Here is a 19,545-nt window from a genome sequence, read left to right as displayed (position 1 = left end):
GGAATCGCCACACTGTCTTCCACAATGGTTGAATAGTTTACAGTCCCACCAACAGTGTAAAAGTATTCCTATTTCTCCACATCCTCTCCAGCACCTGTTGTTTCCTGAGTTTTTAATGATCGCCATTCTAACTGGTGTGAGATGGTATCTCATTGCGGTTTTGGTTTGCATTTCTCTGATGGCTAGTGATGATGAGCATTTTTTCATGTGTCTGTTGGCTGCATAAATCTTTTGAGAAGTGTCTGTTCATATCCTTTGCCCACTTTTTGATGGGGTTGTTTTTTTCTTGTAAATTTGTTTGAGTTCTTTGTAGGTTCTGGATATTAGCCCTTTTTGTCAGATGAATTGATAGCAAACATTTTCTCCCATTCTGTAGGTTGCCTGTTCACTCTGATGGTAGTTTCTTTTGCTGGGCAGAAGCTCTTTAGTTTAATTAGATCCCATTTGTCAAGTTTGGCTTTTGTTGCCATTGCTTTTGGTGTTTTAGACATAAAGTCCTTGCCCATGCCTATGTCCTGAATGATATTGCCTAGGTTTTCTTCGAGGATTTTTATGGTTTTACGTCTAACATTTAAGTATCTAATCCATCTTGAATTAATTTTTGTATAAGATGTAAGGAAGGGATCCAGTTTCAGCTTTCTACTTATGGCTAGCCAGTTTTCCCAGCACCATTTATTAAAAAGGGAATCCTTTCCCCATTTCTTGTTTTTGTCAGGTTTGTCAAAGATCAGATAGTTGTAGATGTGTGGTATTATTTCTGAGGGCTCTGTTCTGTTCCATTGGTCTATATCTCTGTTTTGGTACCAGTACCATGCTGTTTTTGTTAGTGTAGCCTTGTAGTATAGTTTGAAGTCAGGTAGTGTGATGCCTCCAGCCTTGTTCTTTTGGCTTAGGGCTCTCTTGGCAATGTGGGCTCTTTTTTGGTTCCATATGAATTTTAAAGTAATTTTTCCCAATTCTGTGAAGAAAGTCATTGGTAGCTTGATGGGGATGGCATTGAATCTATAAATTACTTTTGGCGGTATGGCCATTTTCACGATATTGATTCTTCCTATCCATGAGTATGGAATATTCTTCCATTTGTTTGTGTCCTCTTTTATTTCATTGAGCAGTGGTTTGTAGCTCTCCTTGAAGAGGTCCTTCACATCCCTTGTAAGTTGGATTCCTAGGTATTTTATTCTCTTTGAAGCAATTGTGAATGGGAGTTCACTCATGATTTGGCTCTCTGTTTGTCTGTTATTGATGTGTAAGAATGCTAGTGACTTTTGCACATTGATTTCGTATCCTGAGACTTTGCTGAAGTTGCTTATCAGCTTAAGGAGATTTTGGGCTGAGACGATGGGGTTTTCTAAATATACAATCATGGCATCTGCAAACAGGGACAATTTGACTTCCTCTTTTCCTAATTGAATACCCTTTATTTCTTTCTCTTGCCTGATTGCCCTAGCCAGAACTTCCAACACTATGTTGAATAGGAGTGGTGAGAGAGGGCATCCCTGTCTTGTGCCAGTTTTCAAGGGGAATGCTTCCAGTTTTTGCCCATTCAGTATGATATTGGCTGTGGGTTTTTCATAAATTGCTCTTATTATTTTGAGATGTGTTCCATCAATACCGAATTTATTGAGAGTTTCTTTTTCTTTTTTTTTCTTTCTTTTTCTTTTTTACTGTTGTTGCTTTAAAGGTCTATTTTGTCTGCTATAAGAATAGCTACTTCTGCTTGCTTTTGGTTCCCATTTGCATGGAATATCTCTTTCCCCCCTTTACCTTGAGGTTATATGAATCCTTATGTGTTAGATGAATCTCTTGAAGACAGCAGATTTTTGTGATTTTTAAAAAATCCATTCTGCCATCTGTATCTTTAAGTGGAGCATTTAGGCCATTTACATTCAACATTAATATTGAAATGTGAGGTACTGTTCTGTTTATCGTTTTAGTTGTTACCTACTTTTTTTTTTCATTGTGTTGTTTTATAGGCCCTGTGAGTTTTATCTTTCAAGAGGTTTTATTTTGGTGCATATTGAACTTTTGTTGCAAGATCTAGAACTCTTCTTCTGAAGAGTAATGCTGGTTTGGTAGTGGCAAATTCCCTCAGCATTTGTTTATCTGAAATGACTTTATTTCACCTTCATTTAGGAAGCTTAGTTTTGCTGGATTCAAAATTCTTGGGTGACAGTTATTATGTTTAAGGAGGCTAAAGATAGAACTCCAATCCCTTCTAGCTTGTAAGGTTTCTGCTGAGAAATCTGCTGTTAGTCTGATAGGTTTTTCTTTATAGGTTACCTGGTGCTTTTGTCTCACAGCTCTTAGGATTCTTTCCTTCATGTTGACTTTAGATAGCCTGATGACTGTGTGCCTTGGTGATAATCGTTGTGCAATGAATTTCCCAGGAGTTCTTTGAGCTTCTTGCATTTGGATATTGAAATATCAGGCAAGGCCAGAGAAGTTTTCCTCATGGATTCTCTCAAATAAGTTTTCTAAACTTTTGGCCTTCTCTTCTCTCACAGGACCACCAAGTATTTTTAGGTTTGGTTGTTTTACATAATCCCATATTTGTTGGAAGCTTTGTTCATTTCCTTCTTTTTTTTTTTTTTCTTTGAGATAGGGTCTTGCTCTCTCACCCAGGCTGTAGTACAGTGGTGTGACCTCTGTCTTCTGGGCTCAAGCAATCCTCCAACCTCTGCCTCCTGAGTAGCTGGGACTACAGGCACATACCACCACTCCCGGCTAATTTTTATGCTTTTTGTGGAGACAAGAATTTGCTATGTTGCTCAGGCTGGTCTCGAAGTCTGGACTCAAGCAGTCCACCTGCCTTGGCCTTCCGAAGTGCTAGGATTATAGGCATGAGACACTGTGCTCAGCCTATTTATTTCTTTTGATTCTTTTTTCTTTATTTTTGTCTGATTGGGTTAATTCGAAAGCTTTGTCTTGGAGCTCTGAAATTCTTTCTTTTACTTGTTCTAGTCTGTTGTCGAAACTTTCCATTGCATTTTGTATTTCCGTAAGTGTGTCTTTCATTTCTGGAAATTCTGATTGTTTTTTCTTTATGATATCTATGTAGAAAATTTTTCCTTTGTATTCTGAATTGTGTTTTAAGTTTTTTTTTATGTTGGTTTTCACCTTTCTATGGTGTCTCCTTGAGTAGCTTAATAATCAACCTACTGAATTATATATATGATTATTTCAAAGATTTCATTTTGGTTTGGATCCATTGCTGGGGAGCTAGTGTGATCTTTTGGGGGTATGATAGAACCCTGTTTTGTCTTATACCAAAATTACTTTTCTGATTCCTTCTTGTTTGTGTAGAGTATTTCTTCTCATTGTTCTCGAATTTATTTTTGATTTGGCTGTGGTTTTTTTAAGTTTCTTTTTCCTCCCCACTAAAGATGTGACTTTAATGTTTTTAGTTTATTATAGCCTAATGTGATTCTTAATGCTTTTAGGGTGAAGACTGTATGAGTTCCTTGGCTATAGAGGGTCTTTGTATGATGGCTTCTTTAGATACTGGTTGTATTTATTTATTTATTTATTTATTTATTTTTTGTTGAGGTGGAGTCTTGCTCTGTCGCCCAGGCTGGAGTACAGTGGCGCAATCTTGGCTCACTGCAACCTCCGCTTCCTGGGTTCAAGCGATTCTCCTGCCTCAGCTTCCCGATAGCTGCGACTATAGGCGTGCACCACTATGCCTGGCTAATTTTTGTAATTTTAGTAGAGTCGGAGTTTCACGATGTTGGCCAGGCTGGTCAAAAACTCCTGACCTCAGGTGACCCACCTGCCTTGGTCTCCCAAAGTGCTGGGATTACAGGTGTGAGCCACTGTGCCTGGCCTGTGTTTAATAGATGTGTGCGCAAGTTCCCTGTCTCCTAAGGGGTTGAGATAGAAAGGTCTCTTGAAGCTTATCTCATTCCCCTGTGGTGTGCACTTTTTTATTTAATTTTTCCCCTGTATTTTATTTACTAAGTTGATGGTTAAGGCTTCAGGCCAGTAGGGGAGGTGTCCCTGGGTAGGAACCAGTTGTGGCTAAAGCTAATGGGCAAATGCAGTACTCAATAAGGCAGTGGTTCCAGCCTTGATGAAGGTGGCTGGGGGAACTCTCAATTAGATGTACTGAGGTCTTATCAGGGGGAAGGGTGGGAGCCACCTCAGCTCCCCTGCCAGGCCAGTAGAAAAGCTATTCATCTCCCAGACTTGATCCTGCCCTAGTGTTCCAGCTGTTCGGATCAGACAGGCACTTCTTTTCATCTGTAGGACTGTTGTTGTTCCACATAGAGAGGAATTTGTGACTCTGCCTCTCTTGCAAGCCTGAACTTGGGCCAGTGTGGGGGTGGGGGTGAGGGGGTTCCTTCTGTGGGGATGCAGCCACTCTGAAGTGTTCCAGGAAGGCTGTCTATAGGTGCGCCTATGCCACGCTCCTGTGGAGAAGCCCCAGCTGTGTCTGTGTAGTGGTGGACAAGGTGGGAGAGAAGATACCTTCTCCAAGACCCTTCATGAGCAGCAAAGCTGCCTGATTGTTGGGGTAGAGCTGCAGACTTTCCCTTCTGAGCCCAGCACTGCAATTGTGTCTCTGCTGAGAGGAACTTCCCATCAGTGGAAAGATCTGGAACTCAAGGCCCGCCATCTGAATTCTTTTGTCCCACTGGGTATTCCCTTGGTATGGTGGTCTCCTCCTTCCCTTAGGAGTAGGACTTCCTGAGAGCCAGGTTACATTGATTGCTATTGTTCTTCGGGTCTAGCCACCCAGTGGGGCTGCCCAACTCCAGGCTGGTGCTGGGGAATGTCTGCAAGGGTAAGGGGACCTGTCCTCAAGTCTCCCAGCAAGGGATATACCAACACTAGCACTGATGGGGGTGGCAGGGGAGTGAGGTAGACTCTTTGAGGTTCCTTGGTTACAGAAAGCCTTAGTGTGCTGGCTTTTTCAAATGCTGGTTATAATAGTAGTGAACTGGTCACGTGGACAGATGCAGGACCTCCTGGTTAACCCCTCCAGGGTTTTGCAAGCAATGGTGCTGTAGCAGGAAGTGCCACAGACAAAATCCTTCAGACACCAAGTTAAAGAAGGAAGGGGTTTATTTGGCCGGGGGCATCGGCCAGACTCCTGTCTCAAGAGCCGAGCTCCCCGAGTGAGCAAGTCCTGTCCCTTTTAAGGGCTCACAACTCTAACGGGGTCTGTGTGAGAGGGTCGTGATTGATTGAGCAAGCAGGGGTACATGACTGGGGGCTGCATGCACTGGTAATCAGAACGGAATGGAGCAGGACAGGGATTTTTACAATGCTTTTCCATACAATGTCTGGAATCTGTAGATAACATAATTGCTTAGGTCACGGGTCAGTCTTTAACTACCAGGCCCAGGGCATGGCGCCCGGCTGTCTGCCTGTGGATATCATTTCTGCCTTTTAGTTTTTACTTCTTTCTTTGGAGGCAGAAATTGGGCATAAGACAATATGAGGGGTGGTCTCCTCCCTTGTTCCCCCTCTTTGAGACTCTCACTCATTTTATTAGTGGGAGTTCTCACCTTCATCTTCTCTACCCATGTCTGCCTGCATGACAGATCGATAGTGATTCATGTAGTACACTTGTGCTGAAGCATTCTGGTGAACTAGAGTAGCCATGAAACCTTTTACCATTTGAATGAGTACAGGTAGTAAACAAGGGATTAGTAAGCAGGTTCCTGTTGCTACTATAATTTCTATTATAGGAGTTTTAAATCCTCCTAGCACTGGGAACCATTTTCAAACATGGCCTCAGGGTCAAATCCGTGCCACACTTGTACAGGCATATGTGCCAGTTTTGTTATGTCTTTAACTATATCTTCGAGTACTTGCCCCTGATCATCTATGTGCAGGCAGCAATTGGTAAGGTTAAATCTTCTACAGACTTCTCTTGCAGCTGCTAGCAAGTAGTTGAGAGTTAATCTATTTTGGTAGATAACATTTCTCATCTGAGTTTCTTGCTGGGCCAGAACCGTCAAGGCTTTACCGGCTTTATTAGTGATGATCTCCAAGACAGCTTGCAACCGTATGATTCGGTTGAGCATGTAAATGGGGGTCTGGTATCTTCATGAGCCATCTTGTGCCTAAGTTTCAGGCCAATAGTATTGTATAATTTTTTCAGGAGGCCATTCATCATCTTTTTAATTACCTATGGCTATGTTTCGCTTTTCGTGGGAAGCATAGACAGGGAAGCCCAGGAGTTCGCCTGTTTTTATGGACAGTGGGAAGAAAGATGGTTTAATAGTGCCTATAACACAACTACCTGTCCACTGGTCAGGTAGCTTAGCATAGGCTCTATGTCCACGTGTATCAGTATAGCCCAGTGGGGGCCATCCAGTCCCGGTGGGATTCTGGGTGGGCCCAAACTGTCTGCAACTTTGGAAATTTACTGAATGGATTTTTCTTAGTGTGGTTTGAACCCCACTAGGTGGCTGTTTTTGTGGTACTATTATACAGTTTCTGTCCAAGACAACTAAGTCGTCCTACAGGATGAATGAATTTTTTTCTTTCTTTAGCTATATAATACTGTCCAATAATTGAGACTTTTACAACTTAGAAATTACCAGGGTGATTTTTTGGGCTGGGAATTCATCAGGAACTGTCTGTAGGCCCTAATTCTCGGGCTTCTTCCTATGGCCATTGATCTACCGTTACAGTTCCTCCACAAACATAACATGAAATGACATTTAGAGACTTTGCTACATGCTCGGCTAATTGCAAAAACAAATTTCTGGTTTTTCCTGAGGTCTCTGGTACTGGCACATTTTTTAGTTCATCATAGAAAGTCTGAAATACTGGTTCTGGAGAGAGTTTACAAACCTCCCCTTTTACTAAGATATTTACTCTGGGATCTAGTCCTTTTCCATCAATGCCCAGAGATGTGTGTTCTCCTTTTTCTCACCTTGAGTTTAAGGGATTTGTAATTATTATAAATTTCAAGGAGTTGCAGATTCCACTCATACAGGAGGGGCTGCCTTCTCCTTTTTGGAGCTAAACAGGATCTCTTTCATCCTTTTTTAAAGTAGTCTGGATGACACAAGACCAGTAATTACACACATTTGCAAATGAGCCTAATTCATGGCAGATATACTTATTTCCTGCCATGTAACTTTTTTTTCCCCCCAAGGTAAAGAACCGCATCCTATTCCATGCCAATTGCTATTGATAGTGGCACAAGCATTAAATTTTAGGGTTTTATGCTTTGGGACCTCTCTTTCTTCTGTCCTAGCTATTACTTTACTTGTGTTGCCTAGAAAAGGACCAGTTTCTAGTTTTATTTTAAAAACTGTGATTATGGGAGGCTTAAAATGGGTCATAACACGCATCAGGTTGGTTATTTCCTGGGCTACATACCTTGGATAGAATAGCATTATATAAACAAGTTCCTGTTAGAGTCCCAGTACACTTATAATAACTGTAAAATAATAGGACTGTAGCAATCTTTTGTCCTACCTCAGTGACTATATGTATATACTGGGAGCAGTCCTCGGTCTGAGGAAGGTCAGTTGAAATCCTTCCTGTACAAGTGCAAATTTTAAGGAAAATGAGTCCTGCGATGAGTTTCCTCATGCTTCAGCCGTGCGTGGACCAGTTAGCTTCCGGGTATGACTAGAGCAGGGCTTGTCGTCGTCTTCAGAGTCACTTTGCAGGGGTTGGCGAAGCTGATCCCATCCACATACAGCTCACAGTGTGCTGATGTTTAAGGATGGTCTCGGAGGTTGGGCCCACTAGAATAAACTGAGTCCAATACCTCTACACAGTTATGTTCAACTGGGCTCTCTGATACCGGGAGCAAGATGGCGGGGTTTAGGGTGTTGCAAACTTCAGTGGTTACGCGGGGATTTTCACAGAGCAAGCTTTGGTATCTAGTTAGTCTAGCATTCGTTAGCTAATGATGTCCTTTGGTATTAAAGTCACCACAGCATGGGGAGACTTTAGGTTTTGCCTAAGAGTTAGCTTATCTGCTTCTTATGCTAACAGGGCTGTTGGTGCTAGGGCCCTTAGACATGGGGGCCAGCCTTTGGAAACCTTGTCTAGTTGTTTTGAGAGGCCACTGGCCTTGGCCAGGGCCCCACAGTCTGGGTTAAAACTCCAAGTGCCATTTTTTTTTTTTTTTTGACACTTAGAGTGTAAAAAGTTTTGTCAGGTCAGGTAGCCCCAGAGCTAGGGTCGACCTGAGTTTTTCATTTAACTTGTGAAAAGCTTGTTTCTGTTGGTTGTAATAGATGTAGTTTATCCAGTCTATGTTTTTATTAATTGTCACCTACTAAAACATTGACTTAAATCCTGTAGTTATTTGATTTCAAGCTTTAAATTGATCTGGTATTCCTTGCGGGGATCCAGTTGCATCTAAATAGATGTGAGAGTCGAAAGACTCATAAGGGGCTTCTCTTGCTTTATGACGTCTTATTTTTTTTCTCCCTCTGGTTGATGAAATGCCAGGGTGAAAGGGATAGCTAAATGGACTAAAGCACAAGTGCCACTCCAGTTATTTGGCAGAGTGCCCAGTAAAGGTCCATCACAATACCATCACACATCTGCTTGGGGATGAACAAAGGCTGACTGATTGATAAGCTCTTGAAAATTCTTAAGCTCATCGCATCTCCAAAAAATGCTAAGTTTCCTCCCTGTCATGAGAGAGACGAAGTGAATTTAGTGTTGGGAGATGGAGGCTGGATGGCCCTTGGGGGCTGACCCGCAGGGTACTGGACTTCGGAGTATAGCAGAGAGAGCTTGGCATGACTTATTACTCCAGTCTATAGAATCCTGGAAAAGAGCTACCATGCAGCCTACGCCTGGTCAACTGGAGGACCACCTTAGTGGAAGGGGGAAAATCTGGGCCTCTGGCCTGCCATGTGCACAAGCATAACAATTGTTTTTGTTTAACGTGCAGATGGAATATTTGATCCATTTTAACCAGGCATTTGCATCTTGGTATCCTGTCTTAATTGCTAAAGTTTGTTTTAAGTCTTTAACTTCTATGATCGTCTAGTAAAATGAATGTATGATTTTAGGAAATTACAGAAACAGGTTGGGGCAGTCCATCCTTGCTCTTTAGTGGTCCACAGAACATTGGACCAACTATGGCATGAAAGCTGTACATTGGGGGCAAGACTCCTGGTTGGCACTGGGGTCTTTATCGAAATCTCCCCAGATTAAATGGTCCTAGTTTACTAATGCCTAGTCTGAGGAGAGTCAGGAGGCACAGAAGTACTTTTCTGAAGTAGAAAGCTGTCTTTGACTTGGCAAGTCCCCACAGGGTATAACAAGGCAAGCATTAAATGCAGTCGTTTGAGGTGAAATTGACTTGGTTATGTTAATAACTAGATGGTCAGCAATAGAATGGGGAAAGAAGAAATAGTAATAAAATAGATGAAAAGAGTTAAATTTTTCTTAGCTTTAGTTTGGTAGGGTTTTCCCCTGGGACTATGGTCCATGACTCTGGAGGGGGTGGCGCTTTCTTGACTCGGGTGTGATGAGTCCATCCTTTTTTGCTGTACAAACAGCAGGCTTGTTGGTTAGCAGCACAAGGTAGGGGCCTTCCCAGGCTGGCTCGAGTTTTTCTTTCCACCCTTTGATGAGAACGTGATCTTCAGGCTGGTGCTGGTTTAACAGAAATTCTAAGGGTGGTACACGTGCTAAAAGACTTTTAGTTTTGAGGGAAAGGAAAGTGGAAGATAAACCAAATATATAATTTCTAAGAAACTGACCTTTTGTTTTAAATGTGGAGACATCAACAGTGGACTTTATAGTCTTTGGTGCCTTCTTACTGAGAAATTTCCTTTAGCACCTGTTTTTATTAGTTTTTAGACCAAAGAAAGCCAAACACCATTTTGTATTTGATAATGCTTTTTATATGATTTTTATACCAGATAAGCTAAATTTTACCTTTATATTAGTGTGTTATTAATATTAAACCTAATTGTAATAAAACCTTATAGACATATTTATCTAATTTTTAATGTTTGACCATAAGGTAAGATTTTATAGACTCTTTTTAACCTTTTATAATTTTTGCTAAAGAGCAGGTTTGTGCTTTAAGAAAAACCTGTTATGCTTTTATTTTAATCTCCAGTTTGCAGAAAAACTGGATGATACCTCTTTAACTTTAGATAATACGTTTACACACATAATTTACACACAATTAACATTTTAAAACTTGCTTAAACCTTTAACACAATTTTTTAACCTTTTAATTTAGGTAAAAATCTGCATTCTTATGCCTCCTTATAATCCTTTTACAAACGTATACTTTACTTTCCTTATACACCTTGCATATAAACTGTCTCTTCAATAGTTTTACATTCAGGAGGCCTAATTACTTTTAAATTATACAACATTTCTTGCATAAATTCTTTTTCTAACACACTTTTTTAATAACTTTTTTTCATGACTTTTACAAGCAATTTTTCGACATGTCTTAACTTTCTGACTTATTACAAACATTTCTTTCTTTAAACAACCAGTTGATTTATTTCAGGATAAGAATTTACCATATAGGCCGGGTGCGGTGGCTCAAGCCTGTAATCCCAGCACTTTGGGAGGCCGAGATGGGCGGATCACGAGGTCAGGAGATCAAGACCATCCTGGCTAACACGGTGAAACCCCGTCTCTACTAAAAAATACAAAAAATTAGCTGGGTGAGATGGCAGCGCCTGTAGTCCCAGCTACTCGGGAGGCTGAGGCAGGAGAATGGCGAGAACCCGGGAGGCGGAGCTTGCAGTGAGCTGAGACAGGAATGACAGAGCGAGACTCTGTCTCAAAAAAAAAAAAAAAAAAAGAATTTACCATATAACATTCTTTTTACATAAATTTTGCTCCCCCCCCCTTTTTTCCCCTTTTTTTCCTGAAGATAACCATTCTTTTCCAAAGCGAACTTCCTTTATGTCTGTGAACTAGACTGTCTTAGGCCACAAGATTAGAAGTTACTATAATACATGTTACACTGCTAACTTTTAGCAAACTTTACTTTTGTTGAAAACCTTGTAAGTTTGGAATTTCAATTATCCTTTGCTATTTTTTTTTTTGAGATGGAGTCTCGCTCTGTTGCCCAGGCTGGAGTGCAGTGGCCGGATCTCAGCTCACTGCAAGCTTGCCTCTCGGGTTCGCACCATTCTCCTGCCTCAGCCTCCTGAGTAGCTGGGACTATAGGCGCCTGCCACCACGCCAGGCTAATTTTTTTTATTTTTAGTAGAGACGGGATTTCACTGTGTTAGCCAGGATGGTCTCGATCTCCTGACCTCATGATCCGCCCGCCTCAGCCTCCCAAAGTGCTGAAATTACAGGCGTGAGCCACTGCACCCAGCCTATCCTTTGCTATTAATAAGACCTTATTTAGTCTAAATTAACTTAGAATTGGTATAGATGGCTCTCTCTCTTTTTTTTTTTTTTTCCTCAATTACCCGGGAGGAACCATCTATATCTCCTGTCCTGAAGGGAGTTCTAGGTCTGGTCAGACCTTTGTATGGTAATTAAGATTTAGATCTCCTGTTAGGAAACCTGCTGGGTTATGGGTATTTTCAGAGGTTAATGTTAAATCATCTTTTTTTTTTTTTTCCCCCTTAGGATACTTCTGAACTGGTGAGGTATGCTCACAATGAGGTTTCTTCTAAAAGTTATTTTTCTACTTTGTTCTGTTAGCAAAGCAGTTGCTGCTACAGATTGAATGCATTTGGGCCATCTGCAGATAGGTTAAAGATTTTTTGATAGGAAGACTACAGGTTGTCAGTGACCTCAGTGCTTTCCAACTACGCCCTTGTTTACACTGAAAACAAAGTGGTATTGGAGTGTTATAGGGTTAGGGAGAATACCTTTAATTATCAATTATAGGTTTTAAATTTACCCTGGCTTTTAAAGGAGTAGGGTACACTTTTTTTTTTTTTAAAAAAACTACTTGTATATCTTTCTTTTTCTGTCTTTGTCTTTCTGTCTGTCTTTGACTTTCCTTTTGCCTGTCTCTTTCTCTCTCTCTCTCTCTGCCTCTCTCTTTCTCCCTCTCTTTCTCTCCTTGACTCTCTCTGTCTCTCTGTCTCTTCCTCTCTCTCTTTGCCTCTTTTCCTCTCTGTTTCCTTTCTCTCTCTCTACTGGTCTTTGCTTACCTCTGCCAGCTGCTTATGCTGCTGTTCTCTCAACCACTATGGGGTGGGGGGTCTAAAACCAGCTGTAACCAAGTGTCTGTGTACGGGAACTGGTCTGGTTGCCCTGGCTTACAGGTTACCTTGTGCCATACCTTTGAAACAAAGGACCTGTCTAGGCTTCCTTCTGATGGCCAACCTACCTCTAATGCTGGCCAGTCTATCTTACACAAAGTTTTAAGTTTTCCTGGTGTCATAGTACTCCATAGTCTCCCTTAAATCCTGTTTTGAAATTTTTCAACATAGTTCCTGGTGGGTTGGGCTTACTTTGTGCCTGACCCATGCTTCTTCGAGAAAAAAACACCATGCTCACACCACATGCACACCACAAAACAAAGAATGGGTAAAAAGGGCACACACACACTTTTACGGTTAATACCAAACCAGAATCAAAACCAAAATCAGAGTATCAAGAAATCCAAGCCAGGTCAAAACCTAAAACCAAAGTATCAAGCAATCCAAGTCAAGTCAAAAACAAAAACCAGAGTGCCGGTACAGGCACGTTGTGGGTGATCAGGCCATGCTTCCACTCAGATGGAGTAGGCAAGTTCCCAAGACCAGTCCTGTCAAGCAATTCAAACCAAGTCAAAATCAAAATCAAAGTGCCGATAAAGGCACACCGTGGGTGATCAGGCCATGCTTCCACTCAAATGGAGTGGACAAGTTCCAAAGACCAGTCTTACCAAGTTTTAGATGTCTGGACTCCAAGCGCCAGTTCCTTCCCATTGTTCAGCCAGAGTTGATCCTCCACAGGGGCCTGCCACACACTGCTCTGGCAAGGCATCCCACTGGGGCAAATGCCTAGCCAGGAGCGCTCTCAGGATCCACGCTGCTCAGGCTGGTCGGAGTGCCCTGCAGGGATGTTCCACAGGGCAGGCTTAAGCTGCCTAAGGAGCTGCCTCGACCATCTGCCAGTCACCTCACTTCCTGGTCAGGGAACCAAGAAATGTAGCAGGAAGAGCCGCAGACAAAACCCCTCAGACACCAAGTTAAAGAAGGAAGGGGTTTATTCGGCCGGGAGCATCAACAAGACTCCTGTCTCAAGAGCCAAGCTCCCCAAGTGAGCAATTCCTGTCCCTTTTAAGGGCTCACAACTCTAAGAGGGTCTGTATGAGTGGGTCGTGATTGATTGAGCAAGCAGGGGATGTGTGACTGGGGGCTGCATGCACCAGTAATCAGAACGGAACAGAGCAGGACAGGGATTTTCACAGTGCTTTTTCCATACAGTGTCTGAAATCTATAGATAACATAACCGGTTAGGTCAGGGGTAGATCTTTAACTACCAGGCCCAGGGCGTGGCACCGGACTGTCTGCCTGTGGATTTCATTTCTGCCTTTTAGTTTTTACTACTTCTTTCTTTGGAGGTAGAAATTAGGCATAAGACAATATGAGGGGTAGTCTCCTCCCTTAGTGATAGCTTAGGTCATGCACTCCTTTCTGTTCAGTGTTATTCTACCTAATGGACTGTGTTGGTTGGCATCCAGCCAGGAGGTAGCATTTGCAAAAGAGCACCAGCTGCAGCAGTAGCAGTGGGATTTGAGCTTGTCTTGTGTTGCCCGGGGGAGGTATTCTGGTTTCTCAGGTGACAACGGGGGCCATAAAGCTGCCAAAAGTTTCTGTCCTTTGTGTTAAGTAACCAGGGGTAGAGGGGTACAGTCAGGTGGGGGCTGGGTCAGGTGGGTCTACACTCTGTCTCTCTCTGTGTGGGGAAAACCATGGCCCCTATAGGGGCTGAGGGGGGGCAGTTCTCAGGTCATTAGGGTAGTGTTCCAAAGAGGAATATAACTGCCTCTGCTGCACAGAAGAGTTTGCACAGGGCGTGGGGAGTAGCAGGTGGCACTAGGCCTCACCTAGATCCCACACGGTCAGAAAGGCAGATCTCACTCCCTCTGTGCTCTGCTAGCTGCACTGGGCTAAGTTCCAGGCAGCCTAGGCTCAGAACTCAAACCTGCCCCAGGCCATAAACTTTCCCTGTGGTAAAGCAGCCATGACTTTCAGGCCATGCTCCTCCCAGGCCACCTGCAGGGCCAGGCAACTGGCTCATGCACTTGTGGCTGCAGTGCACTTCTCCCTACCCCTGGGAGGTATGGGTTCTGGACAAAGGAGTTCATCCCCACTCAGTGTTATATCTTGAAATTGGGAGATTCTTTCAACCTGCAACTGCTGCCTGAGCTTGTTGGCTGACTTCCCCAAGGTTCCCTGTGAGGTACAATAAAGAATGGCTTACCTTGCTCTGCACTGGAGACTAGGAATGCCTGCAAAGCACTTCCCGCCACTGTTTCTACTTTTTTATTTCTTATTGCTCCCTAAATCAATCCCAGTCCTGGGTAAGGTTAAGGCCTTCCCCCGTGGCCTGGATTTTCAGGTTCCCCAGTGGGAACCTGAATGCAGCCTCTCCCCATCTCACACTCTGGAGACTTACAGTTTTTCCCTTGTCTTATAGTGTAGACTGCAGACTGCCACTTCTTTAAAAGGTCTGTGGATTATTTCAGTTTTTCTGTTAAGTTCCTGTGTGGCTTCTTGGAAAAAGGGTCACCATGTGAATCTCAATACACTGTTCTTCCAAGTGGGAGAGGCATGCTAACACTGCCTCTTATCTGCCATCTTGGTGGGGGTGGAAAAATCAAAACCTTTCAAAATATTTTCTAACTTCTCTTGTAGGTTCTTCTTTTGCCTACTGCTTATTTAGAAGTGTTTTGATTAATTTTTACGTATTTGTGAATTTTTCAGTTTTCTATTGCTATTGAATTATAGTTTTATTCCATTGTGATCAGAAAAGATGTTTTTTTATGATTCCAGTCCTTTTGAATTTAAGATTTGTTTTATGGATTAATGTATGGTCTCTCCTGGAGAATGTTGCATATGCATTTGACAAGAAGTGTATACTCTGTTGTTGAGCGGAGTGTTTATAGGTCTTTTATATGTATTAGTTTATAGTGTTGTTCAAGTGTACTGTTAACTAACTGATCTTCTGTCTGGTTGTTCTATTATTAGAAGTGAAATGTTAAGTCTGCAACTATTATTGTGCACCTGTTTCTCCCTATAAATTCTGTTAACTTTTGCTTTGTGTATTTTGGGGCTCTTGTTGCTTCATAGATTTTGGGGCTCTGTTAGGTGTGTATATTTTTATAATTGGTATATTTTCTAGATTTAGTGAACCTTTTATCAATATGTAATATCTTTGTCTCTAGTAAGTTTTTGATTTAAAGTCTCTTTAGTCTGATAGTAATATAGCCACCGAGACTCTATTTTGGTTACCCTTTGCATGGAATATTTTTTTCCATCCTTTACCTCTTCATATCTTTATATCTAAAGTGAAGCTCCTCGGCCGGGCACGGTGGCTCAAGCCTGTAATCCCAGCACTTTGGGAGGCCGAGACGGGCGGATCACGAGGTCAGGAGATCGAGACCATCCTGGCTAACACGGTGAAACCCCGTCTCTACTAAAAAATACAAAAAAACTAGCCGGGCGAGGTGGCGGGCGCCTGTAGTCCCAGCTACTTGGGAGGCTGAGGCAGGAGAATGGCGTAAACCCGGGAGGCGGAGCTTGCAGTGAGCTGAGATCCGGCCACTGCACTCCAGCCTGGGCGACAGAGCGAGACTCCGTCTCCAAAAAAAATAATAAAATTAAAAAAAAAAAATAAAGTGAAGCTCCTGTAAATAGCATACAGATAGATTCTGGTTTTTAAATCCAATCTGTCAATCCCTGTCTTTTAATAGAAGAGTTTAATCCATTTATACTTAGTGTGATTGCTGAAAAAGAAGGATTTACTTCTGCCATTTAGTTATTGCTGTATGTGTTTTGGTTTTTTATGCCTCAGTCCCTCCATTACAGCATTGGGGTGGTGATATTTAGTTAAATTGTTTGCCTTTTTGATTCACTTCTTTCATTTTAATCATATTTTAAAGTTTGTTTTCTCAGTGGTTGCCTTGGGGATTATAATTAATATCTTAAACTAGTTGGAAGAATGACACACTGCTTCTGTAACTCTCCATCTTTTTTTATGTTGTCATAGATTATATCTTTATACATGGTATACTCATTAACAGATTTATGATTGTTTCATACATTTGCCTTTTGCTTTTTATTTATTTTTGTAAATTTTATTTTTTGTGCAGACTCCTCTGCTGGGGCTGCCACTGCTGAGAGGAGCCGTAAATTGACCTTTTAAATCACATAGGAAAAAGACATTACAAACCAAAGTACAACACTACTTTTTATGTTTACCTAGGAAGTTAGATTTATTAGTGTTCTTTATTTTTTCTCCTGACTTCATGTAGCATTTCTTCTATGACATGTCTGTTGTGAATGAATGCTCTCAGCTTTTGTTGACTTGGAAATGTCTTAATTTTCCCTTCTTTCTTGAAGGATAGTTTTGCTGGATATAAAGTTATTGGTTGACCAGTTGTTTTGTTTCAATACTTCTTTTTTTCTTTTTGAGACAGAGTTTTGCTCTGTTGCCCAGGATGGAATGCAGTGGTGTGATCTTGGTGTACAGCAACTCCGCCTGCTGGGCTCAAGTGATTCTCCCTCCTCAGCCTCCTGTGTAGCTGGGACCATAGGCATGCACCACCATGCCTGAATAATTTTTGTGTATTTTGTAAAGGCAGGGTTTCACCATGTTGCTCATGTGGGCCTCAAACTCCTGGACTCAGTTCACCTCCCTTGACCTCTCAAAGAGCTGCAATTACAGGTGTGAGCCATCATGCCCAGCCTTCTTTCAATACTTTATTTTGTTTTTATTTTAGACACAGGGTCTTGCTCTGTCATGCAGAATAAAGTACAATGGCATGATCATGGCTCATTGCAGCATTGACCTTGTAGGGTCAAGTAGTCTTCCTACGTCGGCCTTCTGAGTAGCTAGTAAAACACCACTATGCCTGACCAATTAAAAAAACTTTTTTTTTTTTTTTGTAGCGATCAGGGCCCACTATGTTGTCCAGGCTGGTCTCAAACTCTTGGCCTCAAGTGGTCCTCCTGCCTCATTCTCCCAAAGTGTTGGGATTACAGATGTGAGCCAGTGCACCTGACTTTTCAGTACTTTAAATATGTCCCACCACCCTCCGGCCTCCATGGTTAATCTTACTGAGGATCCCTTGCATGGGATGAGTTGCTTCTATCTTGCTGCTTTCAAGTTTCTCTTCTTGCGTTTGTGTTTTGACAGTTTGACTATAATGTGTCTCCGTGTGGATCTCTTTGAGTTTGTACTGCTTGGAGTTTGTTGAGCTTCTTGGGTATGTATATTTATGTCTTTCATCAAATGTGGCAAGTTTTCAGTCATTATTTCTTCAAATCTTATCTCTGACCCTTTCTGTTCTTCTGGGATTCCTATAATGTCTATACTGGCATGTTTGTTGGTTTCCCACAGGTCCCTCAGGCTCTATTAATTTGTCTTTTTCTTTTTTCTGGTTCCTCATACTGGATAATTTTAATTGTTTTGTATTCCAGTTCCCTCGTCCTTTTTTTCTGCTTGCTTAAGTCTGCTGTTGAACCCCGGAAATGAATTTTTCATTTCAGTTATTGTACTTGTCAACTCCAGGCTTTCTGCTTTGTTCCTTTTTATAATTTCTATCTCTTTATGGTGTTCTCATTTTGTTCAGACATTGATTTCCTAATTTCCTGTAATTTTTCCCCCACAGCTTTCTTCAGCTCATTGAACATATTTAAGTCAGTTTGTGTGGCATCTTTGACTATTAAGTCCAATATCTGGGTTTCTTCAGAGACGGTTTTTGTTAAATTATTTTTTTCTTGTGAATGGGCCATACTCATTTCTTTGTATGATTTGTAATTTTTTGTTGAGGATGGGCAATTCTGAATATTATGTTTGGAAGTTTGGAAGTCTAGTTCTCCCACTCTTCAGGAATAGCTGATTTTTGCTTGTCAACTACTGGATCCATCTGCTTGAACTTTCCCAAGCTGTTTTTGCGAAGAGTATGTTCCTTATTGAATATGGTCATTGAAATTTTAGTTCTCTTGTCCCTGTGTTTAACCAGCAGTCTCACAATAATTTCCTTAAATGTCTGTCTCCCAGAAGGGTGGAGGGGTGTGGACCAAACTACCTTTTTAAATCCCTTGTGGTTGAGAAGCTGCTTGAGCCCATCAGGGTTGAAACAATGCCAGCCTCTATGCTTGGCCCCTCAGCCATCAAAAGCAGTGGTCAGCAATCAGAACACACAACCTTGATTTTTCAAGATTGAAAAACCAAGATGCAAAGGTTCTCATTTCCCAATCTGGCACCAGCTGGCTACACTAGGAACATCTTCGTGGCTACCTGCCATGGTCTGTTGGCTGGGGGATTATAGCAGCCATGTTATTAATAAATGTGAAATTTACTGAAATTTACTTGCTGCTTTATCAAACTCTCCTCTGGGCCCTGAAGTGTTTGACTCGACTCCAGAGTTCAAAAATAGTTGCTTTGGACAGTTTCTATCAGTTGAATAGTTGTTTTGATCTTGGATTCCTGGAGATTCCTATTCTCTCTTCTGTGATGTCACTCAGCTCTTTTATGGTAAGCATATATTTTTAGTGTACTATTTTAATTTCTGGTGTTTTTTAGCTGTATTTTTTGAGTTATTTTTTGTAGTTGCTTTAAGGGTTACTATATGTCTTAATTTATCACAATCTGCTTCAAATTAATACTGACTTAATTCTGGTAAAACATAGGAGCTTTGCTCCAATGTAGCTCCATTTTTGCCCCCTTCATTTGTGCTTTTATTGTTATATAATACTCAAAACAGTGTTAATTATTGCTTTATACAGTCTTGTCTTTCAAAGTACTAAGAAAAGAGAACTATACTTATGCAGTATTATAATCACATATTTATCATTTTCAGCACTCTTAATTGGTTCTTGTGGATTTGAATTACAGTCTGGTGTTATTTTCTTTCATCCAGTAGGACATTTTGAGCTGGTATGAGCAATGATGGCAGCCTTGGTTAAGAATGCCACAGGTGGGCCGGGCGCAGTGGCTCACGCCTGTAATCCCAGCACTTTGGGAGGCCGAGACAGGCAGTTCACGAGGTCAGGAGATCGAGACCATCCTGGCTAACACGGTGAAACCCCGTCTCTACTAAAAAATACAAAATAATTAGCCGGGCGTGGTGGCGGGCACCTGTAGTCCCAGCTACTCGGGAGGCTGAGGCAGGAGAATGGCGTGAATCTGGGAGGCGGAGCCTGCAGTGAGCCGAGATGGCGCCACTGCTCTCCAGCCTGGGGGACAGAGAGAGACACCGTCTCAAAAAAAAAAAAAAAAAGCCACAGGCTCTCACTGTTCTTATCTCAACTTTAGCAGTTTTTAATGAATAAACACTTATCAGTTTGTTACATTTGGCTCATTTTTAGAACCCCGAAATACTCGTTTTTGACAATGTTGTCCAGTTGTTTTTGGGGAGAGAATTTTCTGAACTCTTCACTCTGCCACAGC

The 19,545-nt window shown here is 41.8% G+C and overlaps 1 protein-coding gene across 2 annotated transcripts in view; it reads left to right on the top strand.

Annotated features, from left to right (window-relative positions):
* PCCB (propionyl-CoA carboxylase subunit beta) overlaps positions 1-19,545 on the top strand; it is a 91,065-nt gene that overhangs the window by 23,079 nt on the left and 48,441 nt on the right. The window lies entirely within an intron of this gene.

This window comes from Papio anubis, chromosome 2 (assembly GCF_008728515.1).
Source record: "Papio anubis isolate 15944 chromosome 2, Panubis1.0, whole genome shotgun sequence".
Lineage (NCBI taxonomy): Eukaryota > Metazoa > Chordata > Mammalia > Primates > Cercopithecidae > Papio > Papio anubis.
This window is presented reverse-complemented; position numbering and strand designations above follow the sequence as displayed.